The sequence below is a fragment of the Ambystoma mexicanum genome, chromosome 6p (genome assembly GCF_040938575.1).
Source record: "Ambystoma mexicanum isolate Mex_15411 chromosome 6p, UKY_AmexF1_1, whole genome shotgun sequence".
In the NCBI taxonomy this organism is placed as follows: Eukaryota; Metazoa; Chordata; class Amphibia; order Caudata; family Ambystomatidae; genus Ambystoma; species Ambystoma mexicanum.
The window spans coordinates 495,544,612-495,568,801 of NC_090935.1; the positions used below are offsets into that span (position 1 = coordinate 495,544,612).

At 47.2% G+C, this 24,190-nt stretch overlaps 1 protein-coding gene across 10 annotated transcripts in view; it reads left to right on the forward strand.

The window, feature by feature from the left end:
* Positions 1-24,190, forward strand: part of SETD9 (SET domain containing 9) — a 240,609-nt gene that overhangs the window by 174,901 nt on the left and 41,518 nt on the right. The window lies entirely within an intron of this gene.

A 24,190-nucleotide genomic window follows, 5' to 3' on the forward strand; every position in this document is an offset into this window, starting at 1 on the left:
AGGAATGGTGGAGTACTACTCAAATTAATTCGCGATTATGCGAAACACACTGCGTCCATGCATGAGCTGACCAAAGGGAAGAATGTGTTTGTTTGGAACAGAGCGTGTATAGAAGAATTTGAATTTATTAAAAAGACTCTAGTGAGAGCTCCTGCACTACAGAACTTCAGGAATGACAGGAAGACTATTAAAACAAATGATGCCAGCAATGTTGGTCTAGGCGCTGTAGTAACACAAGAAGAGAAAGGGAAGGAATTTTGCATAGCCTTTGCCTGCAGACTACGGAAAGGGGCAGATAAGTTGTATGCTATCGAAAAAGAAGCACTAGCAATCTAATTGGCTGCAGACAAATTCAGGGATTTCATTTGAGTTCTGCACCGATCACAAACCTTTAGTGGAAATAATTACTACAAAAGGTTTGGATAAAGTACCAGGATGTATCAGGAAGTGGGTGTCTCAACTACAAGAATACAATTGTACAGTAAAGTATTTATCTGGAGTAAAATATTTTGCAGCAGACTGTCTATCAAGGCCGACAACTGAAGAATGAAAAGGAAGATCAGGAAGTGGTATTAGCAGTTACCCCTGTGTCAGTGTCGCAGGAGGAATGGGAAGAAGCCATGAGACAGATACTAGTTTAAGCACTCAAACAAGAATTGGAGGAGGACAGTCCTTGCAGAAAGTAAGCTTTCGAATTGGAGCTTTCACCTTTATGGAATGTAATAGATGATCTTTGTGTCCGGGGAGGAATGATAATGCATGGAAACAAAATGATACTGTGATACAAAATTCGGGAACGACTCATAGGACTTGCTGATGAAGGTCACCAAGGGATTGTTAAAACCACACAGAGGATAAGAAGTGACTACTGGTGGCCGGGCTGTGACCTGCAAATCTTAGTATCCCATGTTTTTTTTTTTTTTAAATTTTTTATTGATTTTATGCAAACAAAACCATACAAACCAAACAAGCAGCATAATCATAATAGTTCCATTACACATCCTTTTATCTTAATCACTGCTCCCACAACACCTCCCTCCCCCCATGAGCCTATTTGGCAATCTCATTCAATGTCTGTTACATGCTGCCCGGTTTCGTTCTCTTCGGAGTCTGTTGGATCTGATATTACTCCAAACAATTCTGCTATTATCGATTTCCAAGCCAACAAGGTGCCCGCTTCCCCTTCTCCAGCCAGGCCACTCGCTTCTTGCCATGCTACCGTTTCAGCTTCCGCTCATTTCTGCAAGTCCTGCCACCATACATCCACCTTAGGCTTGTGGCATTTCTTCCACCCCATGCCAATCCTACGTTTTGCAAGCACATACGCTAGATCTCTGTTTCTCAATATGCTTGAGTTTCCGTGGCCTAGGGAACGCGCCCAGTAAGCAGGCCCAGGCTGTATCTATAAAAAGAGTAACCCCCTTATCAGCCAGTTTCTGTGCTACTTCTCTCCAAAAACACCCAATGATCGGGCACGACCAAAACATATGTACCATGTCAGCGTTTTCTAGGTTACATTTAGGACACGCTTGTCTTCCAGTGTTTCGAAACTTAGATATCCTCAAGGGGGTCATGTATGCCCTATGCGTTACATACAGCTGTATTTGTTTTAATCTGGCATTTCTAGACACTTTTTTGTGATAGCCCAGGGCACGCTCCCACATCCCATCCTCCATTGGGGCCCCCACTTCCGCCTCCCAGTCCAGTCTCAGATGTGTCAATTCCTTCTCCACCTTAGCCATCACCATCTCATACAGTCTCGAGATCTCATGCCCTCCTTCGGATACATCATATGTTGCTCCCAAAACTGCCTCTGGTTCTTCTATCAAAACTGTCTCTGGCCAGGTGTTCCTAATCATCCGCAATAACCTAATGTAGGTGACATATTGGCCCGTATGTAGCCCCGCCTCTTAGTTGAGTTCTATAAACTCCTTAATTGACCCCTCTTGCCAAACATCACCTAGCGTTACCAGCCCCACCGATTCCCAGTAGGTCCTAATAATCACCCTCAACTGATTATCCCCTCCTGTCAAAGCAACCAGCAATATCTGCGGGAGGCACGGGCATGGGACTTCCATCAAACGACATGCCCTACGCCAGATTTTCCACCCAAACCTCAACATCGCAGGACGCCCCCTCATTTCGGTTTCAGGCAGCCAGATAATTTCTTTCAAATAAAACGGGGCACAGTCCTGTCCAAGCACCCTGTGCTCAGGGGTTACTTCATCAGAGAGCCACTTAGCCACATACTGTAGCTGTCAGCCAAATAGTAAACCTCAAAATGAGGCAGTCTGATACCTCCGTTTTCATAAAAGTTCTGCAATTTCCAAAACGCCACTCTATTTCGGGTACCATGCCACAGGAAGTCCCTACACATGCTGTTCAATTTACTGAAAAACCTCTTGGGTATCATGTATGGGATATTACTAAAGTAATGCAGGAGCCTGGGTAGAACTACCATCTTGAGCATAGCCCCCCGCCCCCTCATCGCCAAGGGCAGCTTTGCCCAGAACTGCATGCTGTTCCTAATTTTCTCAACGGCTACTTCTGTATTATGTCTATGTTCTTCCTCCACCGTGTGGTATACATCTACGCCCAGGTAACGAAAATAACTAGTTGCCCATGGTACTTGTAGCACCGGTAGTCTATCTACAGGGGTCCCCTTATAGTCACCTAGCGGGAATATGACAGACTTTTGGGGGTTTACCGCTATGCCCGACAACTCTGCATACCTTTCCATCACTTCAAGTATGTATAGGAGATTTTCTTCTGGGTATTGCAAGTACAGTAACAAATCATCTGCGTACAAGGATATCAAGTGTCGTTCCCCTCCTACCTCAATGCCTATCGCATAATACTGTGCCCTAAGGCATATTGCCAGAGTCTCCAGGGCTAAAATGTAAAGCATCGGGGACCAGGGACCCCCTTGTCTGGTGCCTCTACCAAGTTCCCATCTCTCGGATATCACCGCTCCAGTTCGGACCCTGGCAAACGGCTCACTATACAACATCTTCGCCCACCTGATATAGCCCGGCCCCATTGCATACCCTTCCAAGGCAGCCAAAAGCCATGACCACTTGACCGAATCAAACACTTTAACTGCATCTAGAGACACTATCGCCATCTCACCTTCATTCCTGCTACCCCATTCGACCACCCAGTGAAGTCGCCTATGGTTGTGTGTTATATTCCTATTCGGGACATAACCCGTTTGATCAGGATGTATCAGTCTACCAATCACTTTCTGCAATCGATTTGCCAGGACAGCCGTTAGAATCTTGCTGTCCTGATTTAGCATCAACAAAGGTCTGTAGGAGCCACATCTATGCTCCGTTTTGTTGGGCTTGGGCAGCGGTATTATGATCGCCTCTCTGAGCGACTCAGGCAACCGTCCAATCTCAAACGCTTCGTTAAGCATGTCCAGCATTGGGGGGAGAACTTCCTCTCTGTATACTTTATAGAATTTGCTGGGGAACCCATCTTCTCCCGGGGTCTTACTGGTAGGCAACTACTTCACAACCGCCTCTAACTCCTCTAACGTAATTGGCTCATCTAGCTCCTCCCTCTCCTCTTCACTGATCTTGGGCAGCCCTATGTCTTCTAACGTTTCAATTATCTTGCGTTGGTCACCCGTCTCATCATCCCCATACAGCACTCTGTAATAATCCGCAAACTCTTTGTTAACCCCCTCTTGTGTGGCCACTTCATCCCCGTCCTCCCTAATAATGGTCCTAATCGGAGGCCTAGGGGTCTCGCTTTTGTATAGCCAGGCCAAAAGGCGGCCTGTTTTATCTCCCCCCGCGTGCTGCCTCTCAACATATTTCCTATAATTGAGATTGCAATTATTTCCCAATACCCTGCACATTGTTGCTGTAGTTGGAGTACCAGCTCCGTGTCCACGTCACCGTTCTTCAATGCTGTTTCTAGCTCAGTTTCCGTCCTCTGTAGGTCAGCCAAGACCCCACCCTGTAACCCCTCTGACTTAGCAATGGCCGCCCCCTGCAACACCACCTTAAAAGCTTCCCATAATGTGCCCACGGAATCAACACTCCCAGTATTCTCCTCAAAGAAGTTAGTAATCTCTTCCCTTATATCTTCCCTAAAGACTGGATCTTTAAGCGCCTCTGCTCGGAGGCGCCATGGTGGGCTCCTCGCCCTCTGGGGGCAATATTGCCATCCGAGGATCAGGGGCGAGTGATCTGAGAGGACCCTAGCCTTATATTCGATTTGAGTAATCTCAGACATCACATCTGCTGTAGCAAAGACATAATCAAGCCTAGTGTGCAGTTGATGCGGGGCTGAATAGTGCGAGTATTGCCTCTCAGTGGGATGTTTCATCCTCCACACATCTGTAAAGCCAAAATCATCTAGCAGTGTCTGCAACGCTCTCGCCGCCGGGCTAGGTTTACCCACCCCGCCATCAGATCTGTCCACCACAGGATTCAACACACAATTAAAGTCCCCACCCCAGATCACTGCGCTCCCTATACACATACTAAGGTTGGTACACAGAGCTCTGAAATATGCTGCTGTGTTTTGGTTGGGGGCATACGTGTTTACTATGCATACCTCCCTGCTCTCCACCAGCCCTCGCAATATAGCCATCCTTCCATCAGTTTCAACTACCTTTTGTATCGATTGGAACGGGACATGCGGTGCCACCCAGATCAACACACCCCGAGCGTATGCAGAGTATGGCGAGCCCACCACAGTCCCTCTCCACTTTCTCTTAACCAGGTCCAACTTCTCTCGCGTCAAGTACGTCTCCTATAGTAGTGCAATATCTATTTTCTGCCTTTTAAGATACATCATGACTTTATTTCTTTTCAAATAACTGTTAAGGCCCCTGACATTCCACGTTATTATCCTGAGATCTTCCATAGGTCGTTGATAAGCACCCCCCCCCCCCCGATTTTCCGCCGAATCCGCCCACTCATGCAACGTGAGTGCAACACGCTGATTCCTCCAAATAGGCTCGAAACAAAACCTAAACTTCCCATATCCACATACACACTCAACTTCCCATCCCCCCACCTTCTCCCCACCCATCCCTTCCCCAACAACACCCTCCCCAACTGTTGCCCAGCTCCATTCCTGTATCTCAGGCACCCCCACATCAAGCCCTGCCTAGCACAAGCTTCTACTCAGGGCTCAGTAGGGTAAAGCCGCCCTAATGGCCGCTAAAACTAATAATCTATCGGGGTAGGTTGTCCACGTTCTGTTGCTCCTTTTAAGAAATATTACGCATACAGATGCTAGACAGTTACCAATTGCAGTTACACTCACTATATTCCAGTCCACGTCGAGCACCAGGCTCGGATTTTGCTCAAAGTTCAGCCAGTTACAATTTCCCTGTACAATCAGGATCCTCCTCCCACTCACCCTCATAATGTCCGTATTACAAAATCTTCATTCGGTATGTTCCTGCCGATCACGATACGCTTCTTGTTCCGGGCAACCCTGCAATTCCAGCCATGTGACAACATCCTCCAGGGTATCAAAAAATAGCGCTTTGTTCCTATGTAGCACCTTCAATCGTGCCGGATACAGCAGCATATATTTGACTCCCGCCGCCCTCAGCCTTCTTTTGACGGCGACATAACTATACCTCTGCCTTTGCACCAGCATCGTATAGTCCGGGTATGCTGTGATGTTGGTGGATGCTCTCTCTATCGTACCGCCCTTACGAAAATATTCGAGGATCTTTTCTCTGTCCCTGTAATTCATGATCCTCGCGATGATCGGTCTTGGCGGGGCCCCCGGCCGGGGTTTCCTCATTAGGGCGCGATGCGCCCGCTCCACCGTGAATCCTTGCGAAAGATTCCCTGCTCCAATCCCTTGTAGGATCATGTTTTCCACATAGTTTGTGGGGTCTTGGCCTTCCTCCCCCTCCGGCAGACCGACCACACGTATGTTGTTCCTCCTCGCCCTTCCTTCCGCCTCTTCCACACGATTTTCCAGGTTGGCAACCTGTTGTTTTAAGACCTGAATCTCCTTCGCATTGTTCGTGCTAACGTCGGTGTTAACCTTCACCTCACTTTCCAGACCACTAGTTCTTTCTGCAAGTGCCCTGACATCTTGACGTAACAGGGTGAGTTCCGTACCCACAGCATCAATCTTGTTCTCCAGAGTTGTGCGTAAGTCCGCCATTGCCAAGTCCCATTTAGCACTCAGTCCCGTTATAGCCTCCAGGATCTGGTGCTTATCCCCTTAGGGGGCGTCTTCCGCGGGAGTCATGACCATGCTCTGCAACGATGTTGAGGGGGTCCACTACGCTTTCGTAAAGACCTCCATCGTGGGTTGACCTCCATCGTGGGTTGCTTGGACTTGACTCTCAACCCTTTCGCCGACATGGCGCTGCCCTCCACTCCTGTACGGCTCCGTCTTGGTGCAGCTGCTGCACTGTCCTTGGTCCGACAATAGTCTGGCTCCCAGGTCTCCTAACTCACATTCAAGATGGCACTTCGAATTGTCTTTCGGGTGGGCTATGGCCTCACACTCCTCATTCAACTTCCGTAGGCCTTGTCGCCCAAGTGTCCAATGCTATCTCCTCCTGCAGTCAGATCGCCGAAGCTCCATTAGCGTACGCCGGGCCGGGCACTCTCTCGGAGTTATCTCGAACAATTTTCCATATTGCCCTGTTGTACTCGTCCTCCAGGCAATCGTCCGCAGCCATGTCCCGCAGTTCCGGGGAATCAGTTTCGTTTCTCCTCGGAGGCCTCTCCCTTGTTAGCCGCCATCTTGGCACCGAAGTGGCCACACAGCCGTACCAACAAAAACATATATATCTCACGATTCCCTGGGACCATGAACTTCTCCCACGAACTCCACTTAGCATGCAGCTTCCGACGCCTGATCCCCAAAGTTCTAGGCGCTCGTTACAGTTTCAGCGGGTAACTTTAGCAAAAATAAAGTCGGATCATCAGGAGCGCCTCACGAAGCACGTCCTATTCCATGGCCAGATAGTCACGCCCCTAAGTATCCCATGGTTATTACAGATATTCCAAAACTCCTATGGGACAAACTAGGATGGATGTTTTAGGTCCTGTGTGGAGTAATTGAATACAATCCTTTTGTCTGGTAGTCATTGATTTACTAACTAGGTGGGTTGAAAATTTGATCAAACCTAACAAAATCTGTCAGAGTTTTTAGAAGAAATTAGTGAGGGTGAAGGATACCCAGAGTCCTAAATGACAAAGGGTCACAATTTCGATCAAAGGAAATGGAGGAATACTGTCAGAGGAAATCCATTGCACATGGGTGAAGCACCATATACCATCAGCAAACAATGGGGTGGTAGAACGCTGCTGAAAGAAGCCAGCAGGTGGGTTTGGGCCAATGGCAGAGTTGGAGAAAGCAGTGAATGAGTTGATTGCTGTTCATAGGTCTGCCCCTCATTGTACAACAGGAGTTTCTCCTTTTGAACTTGGAGGTAGGAAAGCCAATACAAAACATGTGATAGCCTGGATGGGCAAGCAAGGACACCATGATGGGGAACAAGTTGGAGAGTGTTGTTACTAACATCAGGCGCAGTCAGTTGAGAAACAAAGAAGCACATGATGATGCTGGCATAAGGGGACACAACGATCTTCCCACTATAGGAGATAAAATGAGAATAAAACTACCTCCCACTCTCAGAAATGGGTGTTGTAAGTAGTCCAAACCTAATCTGGTGAAAGAAGAGTTTAAAAATGCAGTCAGATTAGATGAGGGGAGAGTGTGGAACATGGAGAGATCTTCTTTGATGATGGAATTGAGAGAGAGAGCGAATGTTAAGGGAGAGAAAGTCACTGTGAGGTTTCAGAGCGATAAAAGATTTACTGGAAAAATGAAGGCAAGGATGTCTGGGTTTTGTGGGAGCAAATGTACCTTATCTGATCATGCTGCTGGGAATTCTCTGCAGTCAAGGTCGGGGAGATGATGCAGGAGACCTAAACATCTGATGGAATTTGTGTAGTATCGCACCTTTAGGTCCTCTGGAGGTATCCCCGGAAGAGCTCCCTCCACCTGGCTAGTCTGTTCTTCAGAGACCTTGAGGAGTGCGCGTTGCACGTGGTACAAGCTTGCCAGCCATGGTCTGGGCCAAGGCAACGTAGGCAAAGGGCATGGGGGTCTTTAGTTGGAAAGAGCCCGTCGCAGGATGGACACCTGCTGAACCCTGTAGAAGTCGACATGCGGCGGGTAGGAGCGTGACACCTGAGGACCGAGTACCTGAATGATAAAAAGATAGAAGAAAAGAAGTATCTGCGCATGGAATTACATGGCCGAAGCCAAACCCAGGAGCGCTGGTGAATTCGGCCCGTTCCCGTCGACACGGAAAAAGGGGACTGAGGTGTGACGCCGGAGGGTGGAGTCCGGGCAGCGCATGCTCCCAGGGCCGCACCCCCACGCGCCTTTAAATTTAAAGGGGAAGAAGGTTTTTTTTCTGGTGAAAAAGGTTCTGTCTTCCGTCCCTTAGAAGGGACGCCCATGCAGTATGGAGCAAAGGGGACGGGACGTAAGAGTATGACGCTACTAGATATATACAAAGGACAAGTTTGCCTGACCAGTGAGAAGGAATACACAAACGAGGACTAAATCTCCCAAGCCCCCCCCCTTCTCACAGAGGGAAGACCCAAAATGGATCAACTAAATCAACTATAGAGCTACACGCAGGAAGACCATGGAGAAACCCTTATCCGCTCACAAATATACCTTTGTCACTCAGGAGAGAACAGTTATGGGAGACCTGCACCACTCTCCCTCTAACACCCAGGTTAACCTAGAGAAGAACATCTCTACCAACCAGTAACACACATTGGACTCCACTTCTTCCCACAATACAGAGAGACTTGAGGAAATGGAAACACTTGTTTTCCCTGCACGTATGTCTGGTTTCACAGTGTAAAGAATGACTTTGCAGAAGGCCACTGGCAAAAGGTCCCTTTTTGCCTGTATCCCTGCCCTGTGCCACTTTCGGTGGTGCTCCCACCAGCCCCCTGCATCACCTTTACACCCATCATGCCCCCTTCCTCTGTTCCTCTTCCTCCCACTGGCACCACTTACCTTTTTCACCTGTTAGTGCTCCGTATCCCACTAGGGAGAAACCTGACGTGCTTTAGAGCTTCGGCCTACACCCAGTGCTCTTTTGTGCATCAGGCTTCTCCCTAGCAGGATCTAGACTGCTAACAGATTTTCCTACAGCTGCAACCACATCAGAAAGTCTCCTGCAGCCAGCATCTTAATTGAAATCAATGGGAAAAACACCCACACAAGACAAAATACTGCAGAGATGTTATTTCAAACTCTTACCCACAAACATACTTAATAAACCACTAATAACTTGCTCAGTACAGGAGACGGCCAAAGAAGACTCTTTGAAGAGGAAGAACTGCTGGCTGAAGAGGAGAAGAAAGGAAAAACGGCAGGATCAACTGATCCGCTTGCATTACCATACAGGAAAGGCATCCAAAAAGGCGGTGGACCTATTTTTAAAGGCTTGTATCTCACACTCCAATCTAGACAGCATCCCTGCCACTGATCATACTGAAACAGGACCCCTGATCTTTCACAACAACTCAGGGAAAAGCTGCTGTTCAGTCTAAGCTTTGTGTACCGGGCAGCACAAAGTATAGCAGTGTAAAGGTGCCTTGGAGGAGTGCTAAGCACTTCTTTTCAGGTAAAAAGAGGGAGGATGTGGCCCATGGAAATGAAGAGGGGACTAAGGCATGCAAGAAAACGTATTTCTTAGTGGAGTGCGGCAAAGGCTGGGATCCTTGAAAAGGCCTGTGAAAAAGAGCAAAATTTAAAGCTGAGATTGTGACCAACGAGAAGAGCAAGGGAAAGCCTAACCCCAAGCCAAAGAAAGAGTGGAAAGGGAAGTGGTAGAAGCCCTGACCAAAGTGAGGAAAGAAAAGGCTGAACCACTGTCGATAGAAAAGCTGAAGAAGGAAAAGGTGAAGCTCCGACCAAGTAAAGGGAATGACCAGCTGAAAGAGTGACAGTGGCACTAACCAAGGGAGAAAACCCGGTAGAAAGTTTGCTTGGGTACTAACCAAGGGAGAAGACAAAACAGAACCGTGGGCTGGGCACTAACCTAAATAGAAGACTAAAACCATGTAGAGATCAATCTTGCCACCCATCCGGCAAAACAAATAAGAAATGTATACGTGATAAATGTATACGTGTAATACCTTGTGTGTCATGTGCAGGTCAGCATGGGCTAACAAATGCCACATATCTGAAGTCAGGACTATCTATAAGTACTCATTGTAAATGGGGATCCGGTAAGATCATAAATCAAAGTTCTCCTTGCGAAATTGTCTTGATCGTGTGACACTTTGCTCTGGAAGTTGAGGGAGTCTGCCCATTGAACCGTCCATTAAAGATGGACCCTTCATTGCTGACAAAGGTATGTGATTTGAAAAAACAAAGACACAATTGCGTTTCTAGTCAAATCCTCGGGAGCAAAGCAATAGGTTTTTTTATTTTTTAGTTTATTCATAACTATAACATGTCAATAAAACCATACATAAGGATAACAACCAGAAAACAAATCGAGCAGAACATTTTAGTATTAATAAGCATAGCAAAAATAGAATTTAACAATTAAAGAAATATCCATAGATAATCTGATTGTCAAGTAATATATTAACAGTATATCAACAGAAGTATATACAGTGTAAACATAAACACAAGATACTAGACATGACAAACATCAATCCCCCCCTACCTTCCATCCCACCTGACTTAATATATGATACATAGTCAAAACCTGCTCTGTCAGAGTATCAAGCATAAAACTCATTAAATACACTCCATTGCTCTCTATAGGCTTCTTCTCTATGCAATTTACCAAATGTAATCTTCTCAAAGCGTGAAAGGAGCTGCACATGTACTAACCATTCTTCAACACATGGCTTTTTCCTAGTTTTCCAGACACGTAGTATTTGCCTAGTAGCCACCAGAAGAACTTTATTGACCCAACACAGCGTTGAATAGTTAAGATGCCGAACACAACTCGGGTATTTCAAAAGCAGAGCTAATGGTGTTCTTGGGAAAACAATATTCCATAATCATGTCAACCCTATCTAGGATATCGTTCCAAAAGCCCTTTACCCTTGTACAATCCCACAACAAATGCAGCAGTGTGCCCTTTTCCTTCAAACAACTCCAGCAGTTATCATCATCACTCAATCCTAGTCTACTCATCTTATCTGGAGTCCAAAAAAGACGCCCCAAAATCCTTTTCTGGATGTGGCGTAGATTCAGGTCAGCTTTTGCCTTAATCAGAACCTTCCACAAGCTCTCCCATTCTTTCATTGATATAACCACTCCTAATTCTTCAGACCTTGCAAGTCTCAATTTATCCCATGATACTACCGAATGATTCTCAACCGGGAAAAGCTTTAAAAAACTCAACACCATATGTGGAGCAACCTTAAGGAAGTCACACCTCTCAGGCCTCTGCATCAGAGGGGCGTCCAGCATTTCTCGCCTTTCGGACATCGGAGCCTTCAACAAATCATACCTTCTTAGCTCACGTTTGTGTAGACGTAATTTCCTCCTTAAAAATTCAAATGTTGGCATTCCTCCTTCACACCAGATATCATCCACCAGCAATATGCCCCTATTAATCCAACTCTTCCAACATAAAATGTTATTATTAATCTGTAATCCAGGATTTTGCAGATGGAAGCCTTCTTGTAAATATACAATCCTTGCCCACCCCCCAATATCAGTGAGGTATTGCAACTTTAGTGACAATCACCACTTGTAAATTAGCTACTTGCCTAGGTAACTTACCAAAAGAATATACACTTTCAATACGAAAAGGTCTCCTTTTATACTCTCAAAGGAAGTGACTGAATAATGTATAAAACTTTAGGTAAGAGTACCATTTTGATAGCATTAATCTTTGCCCAAATAGACAATACTGGGCAGCTGACATTTTATGTATTCATGAAATATTTACTCTTTGGGCGTTTGTACAAACCTGATGGAATTTAGTTGACTACCTTTTTTGTGTTAATCATATCCTTACTAATTACACTGTAGAGTCATACGCCGAAGAGCAGGATCCTGTTCCTCCTTCTAGCAATTGAACCTGGGAGCTGACTATGGAGGCCTCCTACTCTGGCAAATCAGTGCATTGATCCATTGTCCTCTAAAGTGGAGAGCTTTGTTGCGCTGATTTCTCTTAAATCCAAAAAAGGTGTGCATATTTTCCATTCTACAGTACTGGAAAGTATTATACTACGTAGCATTCTCTTTTACTGATCCCAGCAATGAAGCACATTTCCATAACCCCAGGGGAAATAGTATAACCAATGTGTCCGGTCCAATCCCTATTCCGAGTGTGCCATGGGCCTCTGCAGGTAACTGGAGCTTCCTCTTTCTTAAGCATAGTTCACCTGGATCACGAAGAAAACCTCTCCTGTTACTGAACCCCAGCTTGCTCCAATGGGCGCCCCATCAGGCATTCCAGTGCTCCATAGCAGTCTAGAGCCCAATGAGGAGGACTAGTTAAGGGACATGAGAATATGCTTCATTTCTCTTCCAAAGTAACCAACAATAACAAATCAATTGCACATTTAGCCCCTTAGCAGCAAAACTGTACACAGGATTAGAAGATAAGCGGGAAAGATAGCTCAGCGGGTTAAGCACTTGCCCCACTCATCTGTGCGAAATCTGCAGGACAAAGGTTTGAATCCAAGAGGGGGCAACTCAGCTCTTCTTCCACCCAAGATCAATTAAGCACCATTAAATTGGGTGAGAGTATCCACCCAGTCCACTGCAGCACTTTATCCAGAGGACATTTCACCACCTTTTCTATAGTACTGTTATGGGGGTAGCTGTTAGGGGAGTTTTCCTAAAGTCCACTTTAAGGTAATACTTCATAAAACTATCCCAATGGTATATAGATCCCCAACTCCTAGTATCAATCTGTACTACTCATGGAACTTTGGTAGCGTGGCGGAGCAGTCAGGCTTATCATAAGAGGAAGATGTGAGCTATAGGTAAGTGCACTGAACCCAGTTAATAATGCAATTCAAAGAAACACACAAATAGATGTATATAAAATATAGATTTATTGTATTTACACAAGGGATGTCTTAAAATACTTTTTTCATGTAACCAATATACATATGAATGCTTTTAGATACTTTTCAATGGCCACTGCTTAGTTTCTAGTTGCTCACGGTTACAATTGTTCCGCGTTTGATACTAATAACAGTTCTAACATATTATCGGTACTACTGCGCACTCGCGTAAGACAGAAGAAATACAGTAATTACATTTAGTTAGCAAAACCACATAAGATAGTCTTTCAGGAAGGAAAACAGTTGGTTAGTCAAACGGTAGCAGAGTTTAAGGTTCTAGAGACAGTTTCTTCAGACACTGAGGCTTTAAAGCCCAAATCACAACCGTAGCTAAAAGGCAGTTGTGCGAGAGCTCAAAGTCTTATGAAGCCGGAGAACAGCAAATGGTCCTGTGGATACTTTCTAGTCTCTAGTTTAAAGGTGCTGGGAGATTAACACAACGTCAGAGACCCTTTGGAAAGGACTCGCAAAAGGGACACAAGCAGCAGTTTAGCTCAGAGGTATTTATCCTGGGCACCTATATGTGCACTCCAATGCTCTGGAGCAACTTCTCGGATTAAGGTAAGCAATACATTTTCTCTCCACAGTACCTTAGGCTACAAGAAATGTTTCTGGCTCACATCTCCTTGATGTGATCGCACCGGACCCGACCTCTGGATTCCTTGGTCTGGTGACAAAAGGCAGGACAATCGATGGAATGAATCTCTCAGCATCAGTCTCGAGAGAGGACCTCTGGCACAGATTTATTCAGCTCTTGTGATCAATCTGCAATTTTGGCACCTTTTCTGCAGCACCAACAAAGGACACGATTTGCTCGGTCAATTTTCTTCGATTCCTGGAGGCCAGCATTTTGGTGAGGGGACTGGGATGAGTAGGATTGCGTCTCTGGAGATTCACCTGGAGATCAGCAAAGACTTGAACGGATTCTTACTTTATAAGACGATGCACTTTAATTGGGTCAGAGGTCTCCTGGTATGTGCGGTCCGCAGCTCTGGAGAGGCACAGTACCTTGGGAGATGGCTCAAATTGGAGTTTGTGTCAGGACTGGTTATTCCCACTAGTCAACAGGAAGGGGTCATCCTCTTTGGAGTTCCTCTGTCGCATAGGAAACTGGGCCAGGACAGCAGTGGTCACTTCATGGTGTTGCAAAGGGTCTGCAGGCATCTCTGGTCGTCTTCTACAGTAACTTCAGTTTCCAGTGGTCGACTGGCCTTTCACCTCGGGAACCTCACCTTTTTTTTCCATTTCAGCCCACACTCTTCTGCAATCTCTATCAGCAGTTTACAGAAAGGGGCGGATGGCTGTCCAATCAGGGCAGCCAGACCCCCAGTGGGAGCTGGTTCCATTCAGGTGCTCAGACAGACAAAGGGCAGGGGAGTGAAAAACTCCTTCCTCGCTTGCTGCCTGCCCACTCACACTGGAGCCTAGGTGGGGACAACCAAGGGTTCCCGCCAAAGGCAAAACACACACACAGACCTCCCCCTCCCAGAATGGTCGAAGAAGTGCTAACAAAGAACGACCACACTAGAAATGGCGAAATAAGAAAGGTGCCACCAAAGTTAGTACTTAGGCGACCCTATTGTGCACAACCGAGACTGTGAACACAGTCTGCGGAAACAAATAAAACAATAGTTGGTAGAACATGTCCACTGCCACAAGCCATAACTAGGTTGTCTATGTGACTTAGTCTCGAGAGCAGAGAGAAGGGGGATACTAAGTATCCCCGTGGCACTCCAAATAAGGTGGTGTGTGCGCCAATCTCTCAGAATATAATGTTTTAGGAGAGAAACAAAGTATCTCTCTATCCTTAAGAACAGTAGAAAGGAGAACCCAAAGGGCTCCTAGCAACACTGCCCATAAGGAGCTGTGTGCTGCAAAAGTAACATACAGATGTCTTAAAATAGATATGGACTCCATAGTAAAGGTAAAACACAGAGAATAGTGTTGCAAAAGACAGAGCCCTTAAGAATGAATAGTTGAAAAAAGGCTCCACTCATTCAGGATCCAAGGAAAAGGGTCTAGAAGTCCAGCAAAAAGTGCTTGGGTTCTCACTTGGAGATGGGATGAAGCATACAAATGATAAATCTTCCTAACAGTAGCAGTTCAAGGGATAGTGTAACAGGGGTTTGGGGATTATGGGGCTGTAGAAAGGAGGTATGTGGGCATGTATATTAAAATAAAAATGCTTAAAATAATGTGGTGAAATATCCAGGTCGATGGAGTGTTCTAGATATGCTGTTTGAAGCTCTAGTAGTTTGCAAACTACACACACTCTGCACGGTGTAAATGTGCTGGAGCGAAGTTGTGGATGTCTGTCAGAAGCGCAATGGCTACGTTCTGAATTTGGAATTCCCTGAGCAATCAGTCCAAATGTAACTGGACCGTAATGCCTGTTGTGGAAGACCCTTCAACGTGACTCAGCACTCTATCAGTGGCAGAGTGTCCATCCTCCATGCTCAGCAGTCTTTAAACTGACTACGTAGGCAGCCTGAGACATGAGGCCAATGCCTTAACCCAGCCATGTTGCTGATGCATCTGTGCATGATGGGTCCATTGTGAAAACCAAAGAGAGAGAGCAAGGCACTCTGAAAGAAAGATACCACCTGCAAGAGGCCCGGGAAATCGTATGTCTGCCCTGCTTCACCCATCCCGCACACCCGTGAGCTCCCTCTGAGCTGGCTTACACAGCCTACCAGATCTTAAAGGGGACAAGTCAAAGCGAGCGGCTGGGGTCAGCCTAGCTCTTGATATTTTGTGTTTCTAACTGGGGTAATATCATTTACCTGTATTGCATTCCCTTTCTGTCTAATCCCCTACAGGATTAGATACTAGAAGAGACTTAGCAGGGATGTCTGTGCCCACTAAACACTGAGAACCTCTGCCATGGCTTTGTGCCTCCTGTGGTCCTGTTGAACTCGCAAAGCCCTTTTACGCCTGCCAGCTCCTTGCATTGGCATCAGATTAACTGTTGGGTTTGCCGAGTCACTGTATGTGTTCTAAACATGAGTGTTGGAAAAATAAGTGTTTCCTGTTGTTGAAATGTTGATTTGTGTAGAATACCTTATTCAAAGGTACAGTTGGAGCACATGACATGAATTAGGTTTGATCCGATTGTTCAGGTGTAACATTTCCAAAGTATTTGATTCCATGATAGCATATTACCTTATACTTTGTGTTGTTGCTGGTGTGGATATTTAATCATATCTCTTAAACGTCCAAAGTGTGCTACTAGCAAGGCAGGTTCTTAATAAACCTATGATTTTATTTTATATATAATCAGCCTTTGCCTTATCTTTAGAACTCTTGTGTGATTTCCTGTGTTCTGGTGGAGTGTGCATAGTATGCCCACCTCCTGAAAGTGTAGCCTTCACTGCTCGCTCAGGTTTACCCTAGGAGGGCCAGCAATTAAGGGAGAAGCCCTGCAACCTAGGTGTGGATCAGTCTTTATTTGCCCTACTTATGGGCTTAGTAAAATCCTACCTATAGTGTTTGACACAATGCCTTGCTTCCCAATGAAAAGTGACTTTAACAATCCCCTCCACTCTGGCTTTTGTAGCAGTCATTCCATTGAGATTGCCCTCAGCCCATGTCTCCATCTCCTTTCCTTCTGCACACCACTCAAGACGTTCCTCTATTCTCATTCTCCTCAAGTTTCAGTTGCCTTTGCTATTGTTGATCACGCTTGCCTGCTCCACACTCTTACCAATATAGACACTGATAACCTAGCGCTTAGCTGGATCACCTCGTATCTTTCAAACCCATCTTTGCCCATCTTGTGAACCTCGGGCACATCTTCTCCCACCCCCTTCCCAGGGGAGTACCACAAGACTCTGTCTTGGATTACTTATTTTCACTCTCCACACCTCCTCACTCAGCAATCTTAACTCCTTTTTCTGTTTATACTACCTGATGTACTGAGCCACATAGCTGATTGCCGTCTGCCTCTGGATGGTCCTGTGATTTCCTGTACACACACAATACTCCCATTAACAAAGTCCTCTATCTCGCTGCCACAGCTGCAATTCCTTCTCCTGTCCCTCATTTCTTTTCTCAGTGACCTCCTTTAACCTTTCCCAAAGCCTCATAACCTGAGGTTTTCTTTTTGACACTGACCTCATCCTCCATCATTTCATCACCTCAACTGCCACAATAGTTAGGATAAGCCATATTAACATCTGTAGAATCTGTTAACACTTTACATATCTCTCCACCATAACCCTACTCTGTCCTTTCCCCTGGCTGTCTCAAGTGCTGCTGAAACCTCCATCTGGGCCCCCACCCCTACTCATTTTCACCCCTTAACAAAGTACTGAACTTTACAACTAATGCCCTCCACAATCTTCCCCCGGTCCTCACCCAGCTCCTCGCACAGTCTCTGTGCTGGGTGTCTGTCCATGTACTATCACTCTCTCTTCAAATTCCTCCTCCTGGTCTTTAAATCCGTCCATGGGCAAACTCCTCTCGCATTCTGCCAAGTTCCATCTCCTGGTGACATCCTCCATTGCACACTCTGCTCTCACGCACTACTCAACCTCTCTCTATCTCTCTCACCTACCACACGCTGCTTCCCATTTTTCATCTTTTGCGTGCCTGCCAGCCTTCCCATTGGAAAATAAGTTAAAACATATTTCCACCATCCAGTGTTTTAGGATAGCCCTAAAGCAGAACCTCCATCTCAAGGCTGGTGCTGTCCAAGCATCATAAGCCCACCGGTCCTTCCATGCTTTACCTGCACATTGACTGTGTATCCCTGTTATTAAATGTGATTACTGTGTGTGAGTGCTCAGTTTCCTAGCTGGTATCACCCCATCTCTATTTTCCATGTGCCTCTGACCATAGCTGGTCCTCTTACCATTACTACTGTATTCCATTAAGTTCCCCTACCATTGTAAACACAATGGTATAGGTAGGCTCTCTTTTGTATGTGCAGTGTTTCTGGTAGAAGCGTTTCCCGATCTCAAATAAATGCAAAAATATATGGTGGCCTGCTAATTTTAATTTGTGACTGCAAGTTGCACACATTTCTAACAAATGCTTACCTCACTGAACGGTGAACTATCCTTCTGGCAGATGTATGTCCTGTAAAGGGGTGTAATGGCTACCTCAATGTTGGAGGGCTGAAAAGGAGGAAGGATAACAATAAATGTAATTTCTGATGTTTGTTAATCTGCTTAGAATCACATGCTGTGCATAGGTCCGACATCCAGTGGTCACTGCGGAGTATTGCATTTTGTTTTTCGTAGTCGAAAAGTGGACGTCGACAAGGCGTGTCTGAAACACTATCCCTATAGTGACGTGCGTTGTACCCACAATCCCTCACGCGTCGAGGTCCCTCAGATTGTTTTTTTCCGCCCAGCTTCTGGTCGCCTTCACGCGGAGCTCCTCGAGAGACATTGCAACTCCTCGACCTTTGGTCGTTTTTTCTCTAATATTAATAATCCCTCCCTCGACGCAGTTGTAAGCTGTTCTCCGCCGAAAAGAATCTTCGACGGAGGGTCGAGCGGAAGAAATCCTTCGGCGCTGCCGAACACGTGGCCTGGCCTCGCAGGCCATATACAGTAGGGAGAGTGGGGTCGTGGGACATCTCTGGGTCTTTTCTGAGAATGCCTTTCCCTTTCCCCTTCCTTTCCTTTGGGGTGTTTATCGCGATTTATTGCCTCGGCTATGGAGAGGACACCGTTTAGGTTTTGCCCACTTTGTAAAGGCAAATTCACTTGGAAGGACAAGCACTCACGGTGTAACCGCTGCTTGCCCCTCGATCACAAGGAGGAAAGGTGCGCGGCTTGTCGGCTTCTTAAGCCTAAAACTCTAAAAGACCGAAGGGTTAAAAGGTGGGCGGCCTACGCGATGTCGAAGGCCGAAGGTTCACCCGCCGCTGCTACCACCGACAGTGACGAGGAACGCGATAACACGACCTCCGCTACGGAAGTCGAAACCCCCTCTAAGGAGCGCTTACGCGCTTCGTCGTCTGTCCCCGGCCCCGACGGGCTCGGCTCACGCCCTGCTTATGGGGATGAACACCCCGGCGACACAGACGCACACAAAGATCCACATAAACACACAACCCACGGCTCTTCTTCGACGAAGTCGAAAAGACCTTCGGCGCCCAAGGAGACGCAGGTTCCACCGGCGGCCTCCTCGGACCGTTCGGGTTCGAAGCCCCTCTCGCAACCGCAGCCGCGACATGCGACTGGGCTTTCGCCAAAGAAGGGCGCTGCCACCAAACCATCGGCCGGTGCGCATCAACAGAAAGCGCAGACCGCCGTAGAGCGTTCGATACCCATAGCGTCGAAAACTCAAGCTTCCGCCGACAAACGAGTCGCCGACAAGCGAGTCGCCGATAGCTTAGCAAGGATCGCTGTAGCCGACGCCCAAAAGCGTACGCCGAAGATTACGTCGAGCGTTACGCATAAGTTAAAGGATACGCCGAAAAAGCCCGAAGGGAAGCAGGGACTACCCCCTTCAGTCAGGGAGTCTCCCGACACACCTGAAGGTTTTTCGGAGGGCGACGGGACACTTTCCTCGACGCTTTGGGAGAGGTCGAGCCATTTCGAGTTAGATAACCCTATGTTTCCCCCGCCAGACCGCTCTGGGGTACCCCATGAAACAATGGAAAGACTCCACCTCTGTATGGAGAGGATGGAAAGGTTCATGAGCACCCAGGCCTCTCAAACTCACAAGAGGACCAGAGAAGGGCCTCAGGAGGACCCCAGGGCCAAAAATCCGAGGCTAGTCGATCCCCAGCAGGACACAGCCTCAGACTTCCAAGATGTATATGACCTCACTGGGGAGGAACAAGACTTCGAGGAAGAAGATGATTTCATGGACACTGAAGAACAGAACCAGGAGGAATGTCTGGAAGACAGAACAGACATTATAGAAGAAGGCTTCGGGGTTAACCCAGAAGAGGGACCTTCACACCCCTGGCAATCACCATCAGTGTATTCCGACACTGATGTCCTAAACCTAACTCCTCCGGACAATTCTCCAGTTAGGAACACGTCTCCAATTGACGATCAGCCCACGTTCAATGCACTGTTGCGCAAAGCAGCAGCGCATTTCGAACTCGACACCGGGGAACTCTCTCCAGAATTGGACTTTGTAGAAAGAGTGATTAAAGAAAAACCCCCGGTCAGCCAGACCATTCCACTCCTCGCTTCAGTGAAGAGAAGGATCATACCTTCGCTGTCCACTCCCGCAATGATCAAAACTTTTCACTCCTTCACCCTCAGACCCCCTCTACATTAGGGGACATTCCATTCCGGATTCCCTAGTGGTATCTAATACTAGAAAGAGGGCAGGGGTACCACTTTCCACCAGTGAGGCACCCCCTGACAAGGAGGGCAAGAGGCTATATGCCCTTGCAAAAAGAGTTACTTCCTCGGCTGCCTTCTCAGCAAGAATTGCCAACAACAATTCCTTGCTTGCAAGCTACGCAGACGCGCAGTGGGCCAAACTGCGAAAAGACGCCGAGGAAGCACCGGAGCCTTTACGTACGCGCCTACTGTCAACTATTGGCGAAGGAACCCAAGTGAACCAGAGCATTGTTAAAAACTCTCTGGACGCGGCAGAAACAGCAGGACGTTCCTTGGTACAAGGAATACTCCTAAAGCGCCATGTATGGCTGCGCAACTCGGGCTTTAAACCAGAGACACAGGCGTCTTTGATAAATAAACCTGTCGAGGACGCTAACCTCTTCGGAAAAGCGGTAGATGAAGCCCTAGAGATGGCTAAAAAAGAGTTCGACACTATCAAGACTCTTGACCAAATCTCTAAGCCCACTACCAGGCGCGGCTATGGCAACAAACGCTTTTTTCGTGGCCAACGCCAACAACAACAACAAAATCAACATCAGCAATACCCTGCCACCAATTACCAAACCAATAGTGGGCAGTACAGCCAAAGAGGCCAACGCCGGGGCAAAAGGAGGGGTCGGGGATCCACCCCCAGAGGCTCCCAAGCCCCCAACAACTCCAAGTGACGCGAAGATTCGCGTCCCCTCCCATGCAACACCGGTCGGGGGCCGGATAACATCCTTTCTTCCTGCATGGGAGGAGATAACGTCAGACCGTTGGGTACTGTCCACCGTAGCCCACGGATACTGTATCGAATTCAACAGTTCCCCATCCTACAGACCCCCGAGGGGACGTCGCATGACACCGGAACATCTTGCCATCCTTCTCCAAGAAGTACAACAACTGCTGGAAAAAGGAGCCATAGAGGTCGTGCCTCTATCTCAGGTAACGGAAGGTATTTATTCAGTGTACTTCCTTGTACCCAAAAAGGATCTAACCATGCGCCCTGTATTAGATCTGCGCCCAGCGAACAAGTTTATCAAACCCCAAAGTTTCGTATGGTAACCTTACAGGAAGTAATCCCACTGCTTTCTCAGGGAGATTACATGACAACATTGGACATGAAAGATGCATACTTTCATATTTTAATGTTGCCAGCGCACAGAAAATACCTCAGGTTCATGATAGAGGGCAAACACTACCAGTTCAAAGTGCTACCCTTCGGCATAGCATCAGCACCAAGGGTATTCATGAAGGTGCTGGCAGTGGCAGCGGCCCACCTGCGCAGGTTGTCCATCCCAGTTTACCCTTACCTCGACGACTGGCTCATAACAGGGGATTCTTACGAAACATGCTTCTCCAATACCCAAAAGACAGTAGACCTTTTGTTCCAGTTGGGCTTCTCCATCAACGAAAAGAAGTCCAGTTTAGACCCCAGTCAAATCAAGCAATTCCTAGGGGCTCTAATTCAAACAAAGGACGGCCTCGTCTTCCCCTCCAAAGAGAGGGTCCAAAACATGCTGTTTCAAATCCCTCAATATGTAACCGGTCGAGAGGTGACGGTACGCAAAGCAATGCGCTTGCTAGGAATGATGGCGTTGTGTATTTATTTGGTACCTCACGCGCGCCTGCGCATGCGCCCAATGCAAGAGTGGCTCAACAGCCAGTGGTGTCAGGCCAGCGGACTATGGGAGGATCTAGTTGTGGTCTTGCAGGCCTTAGTTCTCTCGCTACGGTGGTGGACAAAGGAAAACATGGAAAAAGGGAAACCCTTTGCCACACCCGCGGCGGAAGCCACTCTAACCACAGACGCATCCCTCACAGGATGGGGGGCGCACCTATCCCATCAGACTGCTCACGGAGTGTGGACTCCGAACGTAGCATCCAAACACATAAATCTACTGGAGCTACTAGCTGTGTTCAAGGCGCTAAGAGCCTTCCAGGAACACCTACAAGGCAAAACAGTAATGGTCCTTACAGACAGCACCACAGCCATGTACTACATCAACAAGCAAGGGGGCACCCACTCTCCAGGCCTGTCCAAGCTGGCCCAGAATATATGGAAGTGGGCTCTCAAACAGGACATGTTCCTACTATCACTACATGTACCCGGGGAACTCAATCTGCTAGCAGACAGTCTCAGCAGAGATTTCCCCCTGCCCAAAGAGTACGAATGGCGCCTGCACAAAGACATCGTCTTCGACGTCTTCACACAATGGGGATTCCCAGAAATAGACCTGTTCGCAACCCTGGAAAACTCACAATGCCTAAGTTACGCCTCCAGGTACCCCCAGAACCAATCCAAGGGGAACGGTCTGTCGATGCAATGGTCAGGGAAATTTGTTTACGCTTTTCCCCCGACTCCCCTTCTCAACAAAGTGGTGCACAAGATGCACCAGGAACAAGTGACCATGATACTAGTGGCCCCAATGTGGGCACGACAACCATGGTTCGCTCACTTGATGGAGATGTCTCTATCCCCCCCAGTAAAACTCCCCTGCCCGTACAACATGCTGTCTCAGGACAAAGGCAGGACTCTGCATCCATGCCCCCAGAACATAAACTTAGCAGCTTGGCTCCTGAGATCATAGAGTTCGGACATCTACAACTCCCGCAAAGATGCATGGACATCCTCAGGGAAGCCCGAAAACCGAACACTCGCCACTGCTATTCTAGCAAGTGGAAAAGATTTGTCATCTGGTGCAGGAGTAAAAGCATCAACCCTATTGACTGCTCTCCCACACATGTGGTCCTATACCTGACCCACCTATTGGATTCAGGTCTAGTGTTTAACTCCATTAAAGTCCACCTAGCTGCACTTTCTGCATACACCACTTCCCAACTCAAAGTGTCGTGGTGGAGGATCCCTGTTATAAAGGCCTTCATGGAGGGAGTAAAGAGAATACACCCCCCGATAGCTGACCCAGCTCCCGGATGGGACCTTAATGTGGTACTTACCAGACTCATGGGCTCTCCATTCGAACCCATGCACAAAGCATCTCTTAAACACCTCACGCTTAAGACTGCTTTTTTAATAGCTATCACCTCCATCAGGAGAGTAAGTGAACTTCAGGCTCTTTCTATTCTAGACCCCTTCGTTACAGTTCACAAAGATAAAGTGGTTCTACGCACTCACCCTAGGTTTGCTCCGAAATTTATTTCTAAATTCCACGTAAACCAATCTATAGAACTACCAACGTTCTTTCAAAATCCTTCCAATTTGGGAGAAAGGACTCTGCACACACTAGATGTACGCAGAGCGGTCATGTTCTACATGGAAAGAACCAGACCACTGAGGAAGACTAATCAGTTCTTCGTCTCGGTGGCAGCAGGAAGAGAAGGAGATGCAGTTTCAAAATCCACTATTTCTAGATGGATTGTTCAATGCATCACTCTCTGCTATACTCTTGCTAAGAGAGAACTGCCCTTTAGGCCAAGAGCACACTCTACTCGAGGCACGGGGGCATCCATAGCATTCATTGCAAATGTTCCCCTTGAGTCCATCTGCAAAGCGGCTACCTGGAGTTCTGTGCACACCTTTACAAAACACTACTGTCTAGATACACACTCTAGATCTGACTCCCAGGTGGGACAGGCAGTATTACGACACCTTTTCTCTACTGTTCCTTCTCATAACCCACCGCCAACTCCGGGTACTGCTCGCTAGTCTATGCACAGCATGTGATTCTAAGCAGATTAACAAACATCAGAAGAGAATGCATTACTTACCGTAAAAGCATTTCTGATGATTGTATCTGCTTAGATTCACATGCGCCCGCCCTTCCTCCCCGCTCGGATGGAAGGAACATAGAC